This window comes from Pocillopora verrucosa, chromosome 6, assembly GCF_036669915.1.
Source record: "Pocillopora verrucosa isolate sample1 chromosome 6, ASM3666991v2, whole genome shotgun sequence".
In the NCBI taxonomy this organism is placed as follows: domain Eukaryota; kingdom Metazoa; phylum Cnidaria; class Anthozoa; order Scleractinia; family Pocilloporidae; genus Pocillopora; species Pocillopora verrucosa.
The window spans coordinates 8552568-8560189 of NC_089317.1; the positions used below are offsets into that span (position 1 = coordinate 8552568).

At 36.3% G+C, this 7622-nt stretch overlaps 1 pseudogene; it reads left to right on the top strand.

Annotated features, from left to right (window-relative positions):
• Positions 1-1073: 1073 nt before the first annotated feature.
• Positions 1074-2053, top strand: LOC136281844 (somatostatin receptor type 1-like; annotated as a pseudogene).
• The last annotated feature ends 5569 nt before the right edge of the window (positions 2054-7622 follow it).

Sequence of the window (7622 nt, forward strand, 5' to 3'; positions counted from 1 at the left end):
TTTTTATCGAAGCCTTTACTTTTTTACTGAGCTCAAAATTTGCCATTTTTCCTACTCCATATAGCCACAAAAAGATTTTAAGAGCACTGATCCTTAAAGTATGAGCTGGGACGCCAAGTCATTCATGAACGCAGCAATAACCTCGCACAACATAAAGTTTTTTGAAGCTCAGTAGTGGAGCATCTGAGTTTTGATCCATCATGGGAACCCAGAATTTTCTCTTTATTCTAAGTTCGTGAAAGAAGTACCAAAAAATTAATATTCTCTTCAAAACCAACTCTCATTGCCACTGAATGCCGATTTCATGCTTTGTTTTTAAAGAAGACTAAAGTCAAGATGGGAAGAGTGATTTGAGATAAAACAAAGAAACATTAATGATTTGAATTTCAGCGCCATGAAGTAGATGTAGCGGTCCTGACACGAGGAAACATCCAATGAGTTGTTATTCGCCAGAGCTTGTACTTAGAACCGAACACATTGATATAGCTATATTTTTTCGGAACTAGCGACAGTTCTCATTTTCATAAGAAAAGGATTGTTTCACTGATCAGTTCCAAAGGCGTGCTGTAAAAACAACTCTGTCATTTGCTCTGCGAAATATTTATTTTACCGCTGGAAAAACAAAACCAAACCAAACAGAACAAAGAAAGAGAAATACAGATGAGAAGTACGAGAAAAAGAACAAAGCCTTTTTGATACGCATATACATGTTCGTTTTTCAAATTTGATCGTAAAAGAAAGGACTGAAATAGTTAAAACTCTTTTAAAACCAAAGTACTGTTGTATTCAGCCTTCGAAAAAGGGCTTAATAGTAAACGCAGTAATCGCTATTTTGAGTTAAATCATGAATTGATCACATTGATCTCGCCTACCCAAATTTCCATGGACTTCTACCGGTTTTTTCTCAATCTGAGTAATGTAATGATATGCGTTTATCTGCACTCCAAACAATCTGATTCCCTATTTATTCACATGATGCAAAATCATCTACCGTCCGTTAACATTGTTTCATTTTTATACTTTTGCTCTCTTTCAGTGTTTTCGTCAACCCTCGTTGTTCATCATAATTAATCATGAACGACATCAATGCAACCTCAAAGTTTCCTAAACAACACTCCGACGATGGACTCAAGACCTTGAGCAAACTTCTTCCAATTGCCATAGCAATATTTCTGGCTAATGGACCCGTGTTTGTCTTGTTTTACCGATGTAGTTGTCTTCGCACCTCTTCTAACTATGTGCTTCTCAGCCTGGCAATTTGTGACTTCAGTACTGGCGTTATCGCTATTCCATACTTCATTGTTTATAATTTTGGCATTTTGCCGTCACAATTAAGTATTGGGGTACACATCTCGCATACATTACTAGCTGCATCAGGTGCTTATCACATACTCTTTATTACTGGGCTCAAGTACATGGCAACGGTCAGTCCACTGAAACACTATTTGATGACTAAGAGCTTGGTTTTGAAAATTGTGCTCGGCGTTTGGATCACTTCGACTGCTTTTGCTATCATTCCTTTTGTTCTGTATGATGCTGAGGTATCTACGCGTTGGGACGTTATTTATACTGCAGTTTGCTTCGTTGCAGTTTCCCTTCTCCCGTACATATTTATGATTTATGCACACATGGCCATGTTCAGTGCAATTACTAAAAGGCAGCGAGCACCTTTGATTCAGAATAAGAACTCACAGGAACAGAAGAAAAGCGAAAGTGACAGGAAGTGTATCTTGGTTTTCGCAGCCATGGCGATCATATTTGCCTGCTGTTGGTTCCCATATTTTATCGTCATGCTATTATTCCAAATAGGATTAAAAGATTTGCATAGCGTCATTGAAGCTTTTGTGGTCATTCGATATTGGCCAACTCTCTTCTCTACACGTTTTTCAAACGCGACTTCTGGTCCGCCTTTCAGAATCTGTTGCAAAACAAGGAAAACGTCCGTTCTTCTTCTCAAAAAGGTCAAACGGGGTCTCTTAATCTCACGAACCGATTAAGATCCAGATCAAGCATCAACAACAGAAGGTTGACGACTCGCGAAGAAGAAGGATAAGAACCAAGAATGATTCGCGATAGGAACATGACCTTTAGTGACGAGATATTCCATACAAGTTGTGTTTAACTGCTTGCAGGGAATGAAAGAAGAACGCAGACTTGGTACCTCATTTATGAGTCAAGGGTTACTGCTGAATCGCCATTAAGAGCAGTTGTGTGGTTGAACTTATGCATGACCTTCATGTATAATACACGCGCGAGACGGTTTGTTAGTCTCCATTTATACTCAAGAGTAGAGAGAGGCATTGTAAAAGGTTTTTCGCCCAGAAACAAAGCACAAACGAATAAAAAAGCTGGACTGAGTCGTTTGAATATATTTAAGTTTATTAGGCTAATCACATTGAAGAGATGACATTGTCGCGGTGAAAACAAGCTTCATCAATAGCAAGCACAAAATTTTTATCATTTATTTTGTGTAATATCATTATCAAGCGATTAATAATTCGATGAAGTATTGACGCTGATATTGTGTCTTCAGATACATATGGTGTTTACTGATTCAAGTACCTTACGACGAGTGTCAAAATGAACGTGTTAAAATTAAACATTTAGAATATTTGTAATTTGTCGTTACCACGTATATAAAGTGTATGCTATGAAAAATGGTTAAATTTAAGCTCTATAGAGCCCTTTTCGATAAAAAAATCGTTAAAACAAAACCAAAGCCGTTCCAGATTACCCTCGATTGTCAATTAAAACTTTTTTAGAAACACTCTCCTCTTATTTAGGGCTCTTCAAAGCGAGGTCGCGTTCAAATTTGCTGCTTTTTCGATCATCGCCATTAAGAGCAGTTGTGTGGTTGAACTTATACATGACTTTCATGTATAATACACGCGCGAGATGGTTTGTTAGTCTCCATTTATACTCAATGGGAAATGTGTCAACTTAACCTCTAGCAATTCTAGCCAACATATTTGATTGACGGAAGTCTAGGAAATGCAACAGGAAGTTCTAAGCCATATTTTCAGGGCACAACGACAATTTTATCTAGGACGGAAGATGCCCATGGTTTGAATAGGTAAGTAATTTTTTCAATTTTAAAATGAAATAAAAAAGATAGTTTAAGACATATGATTCATTTTTAGTTTTTCGACACATTGATACAAAAAGTGAATCCAAATTTGAGAGTTCATAAGAAAATTTACCTTTTCACTTACGGTTCCAAAGATTGCAGGTACAATAATTTACATAGGTGCTAAGATTTCTAAGAAAGATTTGGTAAATACATTAAAGATTTTCAGTTCATTTTCAATTCATTTTCAATTTTTGCTGGATACTTCATTAGTATTGTAAAAAAAAATTTAGGTAACAGTTCCTTTTTTCCCCCATGCATATGGACATCACAGGTTGCAAAAAGGAAACTCAGTTTTTTCTGTGAGCTTGTACAAGCATGAATATTATAGCATTTTGTTTCTGAAATGGCTTGAGTAAGAAGCTCATCTTTTAGATTCTGGCGGAAACTTTCTCGGCCAACGGCAAAGCAATATTTACATATTTAAAAGGAACTTTCTTATCTTAGTGGGAAAACGAGACGAATGTCTTTATACGGGAGCATTGATAAGACAAAGTTTCTTGTTGCTACCAAAACTTTTGGATTAGGTTAAGTTCACTTTCAGTCTTTGGAGGTTTCCAGTTTTTGATATTCCATAAAACACATTCATTACAAGTACGATTATTTCAAACTTTCTGGCTTTTTCAAATGTTTTCACTAGTCTTTTTGGTGACTTTGGTGTTTTATTAGCCAACTAGTTTAGTTTGAAGAAGTGAAATTAGCAGTGTTTTTTAAAAAGACAGGTTTGCATACACGTCGCTTCACTGTAATGGTTTTTGAGAAAGCTTTCTCTTTCTGATGAATAATTTTGTTATGAGATAAAGTAATAAAGACGCTAAGGACAGAATTTGTGGGATATTACTCAGAAACCTTCATTATTCACACTTCTAACCTTTAATAGTATCAACTAGGTATGCCGATCTGACTTGTAAAACCATACATAGTTTTAACCTATATGATATCGATTCAGATAGACTGTTATTATTAAACGACTTAAGAATAGACGAAAAGCTTCAAATATGACGTGCTCCAATAGCTACATTTTTTTAAATTTTATTTTTGGAAATGGTTTTGCTTTAACATATAACATGTTTTGTTCTGGGAAGTCTCATAAAGACGAAACTATCTCCGTCATGGAGAACTTAAAGAGGCTCTAGAGGGTTAAAAAGCTAAAAGCCATCAAAGGGCGATAAGCAAGGTTCGGACCATCGTTTTTTGTAGTAAATATTATCAATATAATTTTTGTTACTGAGCTGAGGCTCCACGATGGGAGGCGCTCGCCAGTGATAATTTAGCTTTGCCTTTGATTTTCTTCAATTTGCTCCGGTAAAATCTCTAAAAATTTTCACAATTTGTGAAATTTGTCTTCCCGATCATTTAAAAGCCGAAAACAATTGGGGTTGCAGAGGCATTTTCCTAGCTATTTGCAATTTCGTGTTCTATCCCTCTATCTTAAATTTGGTCTTAGGAATTTTTTGAAAACAGACAGTATGAAGGGCACAAGTATGTTTAAAAATCTAGCAAATCTTAGGAAATTCCTCAAAAAGGAGACGCGATAAATATTGCTCGAAAGATCCGTATTTGTTTGTTGCGAAACATTACGTTATGGAATAGGACTTTGCCAAGAATCTGTATCTGAGCATGCGTTAACTTTCAATTCTGTCGCCTTTTGGAAATCTTTCCCGCAGTGTTTTCTTTCGGTTTACCTCTTTTTCAGGCATAGAGAACCTACGAATATTACGGATACAGTTGCTGGAAACCCTAGATTCCATGACATAAAAACTGCATTGTGTTACACTGCTTTAACACACTGCTTTAACACACCCCGATCGTATGGAGCCGCCCTGTTTGTTTTGCACATTGACACTTTTATACTTGCGCTATGTTCGTACCCAGATATCGCGCGGTACAAAAACCCTATGGAGCCTCCTTAAGTCGAATTTCCAACTCTCAGGCGCCAATTATTTCTTCTCTATCGGACATTTATTTCCAGAACAACTCATTTTTAACGTAAATGAATATTAACTGACTATAATACAAACTTCCCGAAGGCAGAAAGGTCTTGAACAGTTCTTAAGGCGAGGTAATGAACTCCATTTTTCGTTCTCAGTTTTGATCATGACTTGACAGTTTCAACTGTTACAACCCAACAATGATTAAAACAATATTATCTCGTAATCTAGAAGGTAGAGAATCTTAGGAAGAAAAAAATGAAGTTAATTTATTTCAGAGCAGCATTTATACGACGAAACCATGATTTTCATATCTGCGATTGAAAAGTTCATGTCGAATTTTGACACTGAGATTTCAAAGAGTAAGCTAATCATTCCAAAACTGTGTTGAAATTGGTCAAAATTTGCAGTTTGCCAGTGACAAAGCTATGCTTTGCTCTTCTTTTCCAACTGATATCGAAACGGTAACTCATTAGGAAATTAGGAAAACATTTTCAAACCAAAATCCCATATTACACCCCGCGGCATTATTAAGATCTATTCACTTCTCAGCAGCCGAAGAGACAAAATTGCGCGTCAAGAGTTTAATTTCTTTAATATACCACTCTTCAATATATTGACAGAAATAAACTATTTTTTTGTTTTCTAAATGGTATAAACTAAAGAAGAAATAACCTACTTCAACATCGATAAAAGTGTAGGATATTCATCTCGCCGCTTCACAGCTCGGTAAAATCCGCATCTAGTCACATCCACCTCGGTAAATGATCGTGAAACAGTGGAGATGATCACTATATGGTTTTTAGAGCGTATTTCTTTAACTTCGTTGGGCAATTTGAGATTTTCTTCACACGTTTTTCAAACGCGACTTCTGTTCCGTCTTCCAGAATCTGTTGCAAACAAGGAAGACGTCCGTCCTTCTTCTCAAAAAGGTCAAACGGGGTCTCTTAATCTCACGATCCGATTAAGATCAAGATCAAGCGTCAACAGAAGAAGAAGAAGGACAAGAGCCAACCTAACCTTTTGTAACGAGACGTTGCATACAATTAGTGTTTAACGGCTTGCGGGGAATAAAAGAAGAACACAGACTTGGTGCCACATTTACGAGTCAAAGGATCCCGCTGAATCGCCATTAAGAGCAGTTGTGTGATTGAACTGAAACATAACTTTCATTTATTACAAACGCACGAGGTGGTTTGTCAGTCTCCATTTATACTCAAGGATAGAGAGAGGCATTGTAAAAGGTTTTTTCGCGCAAAGACACAGCACAAACAAATAATTAATGATATCCACGCGTTCTGTCCGATGTAGTAATATGTATGTTTGCGTAATTATTTCTTGGATTGTTGTAATAGTTTTGAAATGATATGTAGTACTTTTGCGCTTGTGGATTATAAAGGAGAGTAGCAATCGTTAGGTATCAAGAGATAATGTTAGATATCATTCACGGAAGTCACAAAAACGTGTCTAGCACATGAAGTGGTGGCTATCAAGTCAAAGAAGAAGTATGCTGCAGAAACCTTCTCCGTATCTCTGTAAATTAGAATCCACTTATGTCATTATTACACTGAGAGTAACCTGGTCTTTGGACAGCTGTCTTCGTACATTGTATGTGCTCAAGAATTCGACGATGAACGCCGCCATTTTGGATCGTGCTGTGCAGCCTAGCTGTTTTATCGTGACGTAACTGAGTCTCGCCCCGAATTTTTTCTCTGTTTGAATAATTTAGAGATCGAAACTGGACTCTAGTTTCTCGTCAGAAACTTGACTCATGGTGCGCGGTAAATCTTTAGGAGCACTTTCTAAAAGCGGAGAGAAAAGACTTTGTCTTTCTAATTCTCCTTTCTTAGCTATTTTTAACGATAAGTAAAGTACTGATTTTTTTTTCTGGAAAGAGCATATCAGCAAAAGCAGAGCCAAAAAGGAGAATTAATTTGACAAAAAAGGGAAAGGTACATAAAAGAACTTAATGAAAATGAGAAGGTATTGAAAAACTCTGGATTTTAGTCAATTTTTGAGTCTCGAGTTCTTAGCAGTTTTTTTCATTAAAATAGGCCCAGAAGGATGAAAAGCTGTCAAAGTATAAACAAAACTTTATTGAAAACAAGACAAATATATCCGTAGTATATATATTTATGTAATCTTCAGTTAAGGTATAAATTTTAATTTTTATACGTGTCATTTTAATATTTCTTTTTGTTTTGTTTTAAAATGCGAGGCGATCAATGCCGTCAGCTGAGAAGGAGTCGACTTAACCTTTAATAATTCTAGCCGACATATTTAATTAACGGAGGTCTAGAAAATGCAACAGGAAGCTGAAAGCCATATTTTTTAGGGTACAACGACAATCTAATCCAGGATGGAAGATGCCCATGGTTTGAATTGTAGGTAAATAACTTTCCCAATTTTAAGATGAAATCAGAGATAGTTTAAGACGTGTATTCATTTTCAGTTGATCACAAGTTGGTGAGCTTGTACAAGTATGAAGATTGTAGCTTTTTTTTTTTCCTGAAATGGCTTGAGCGAGAAGCTCATCTTTTGCATTCCCGCCAGAATACAAAAGA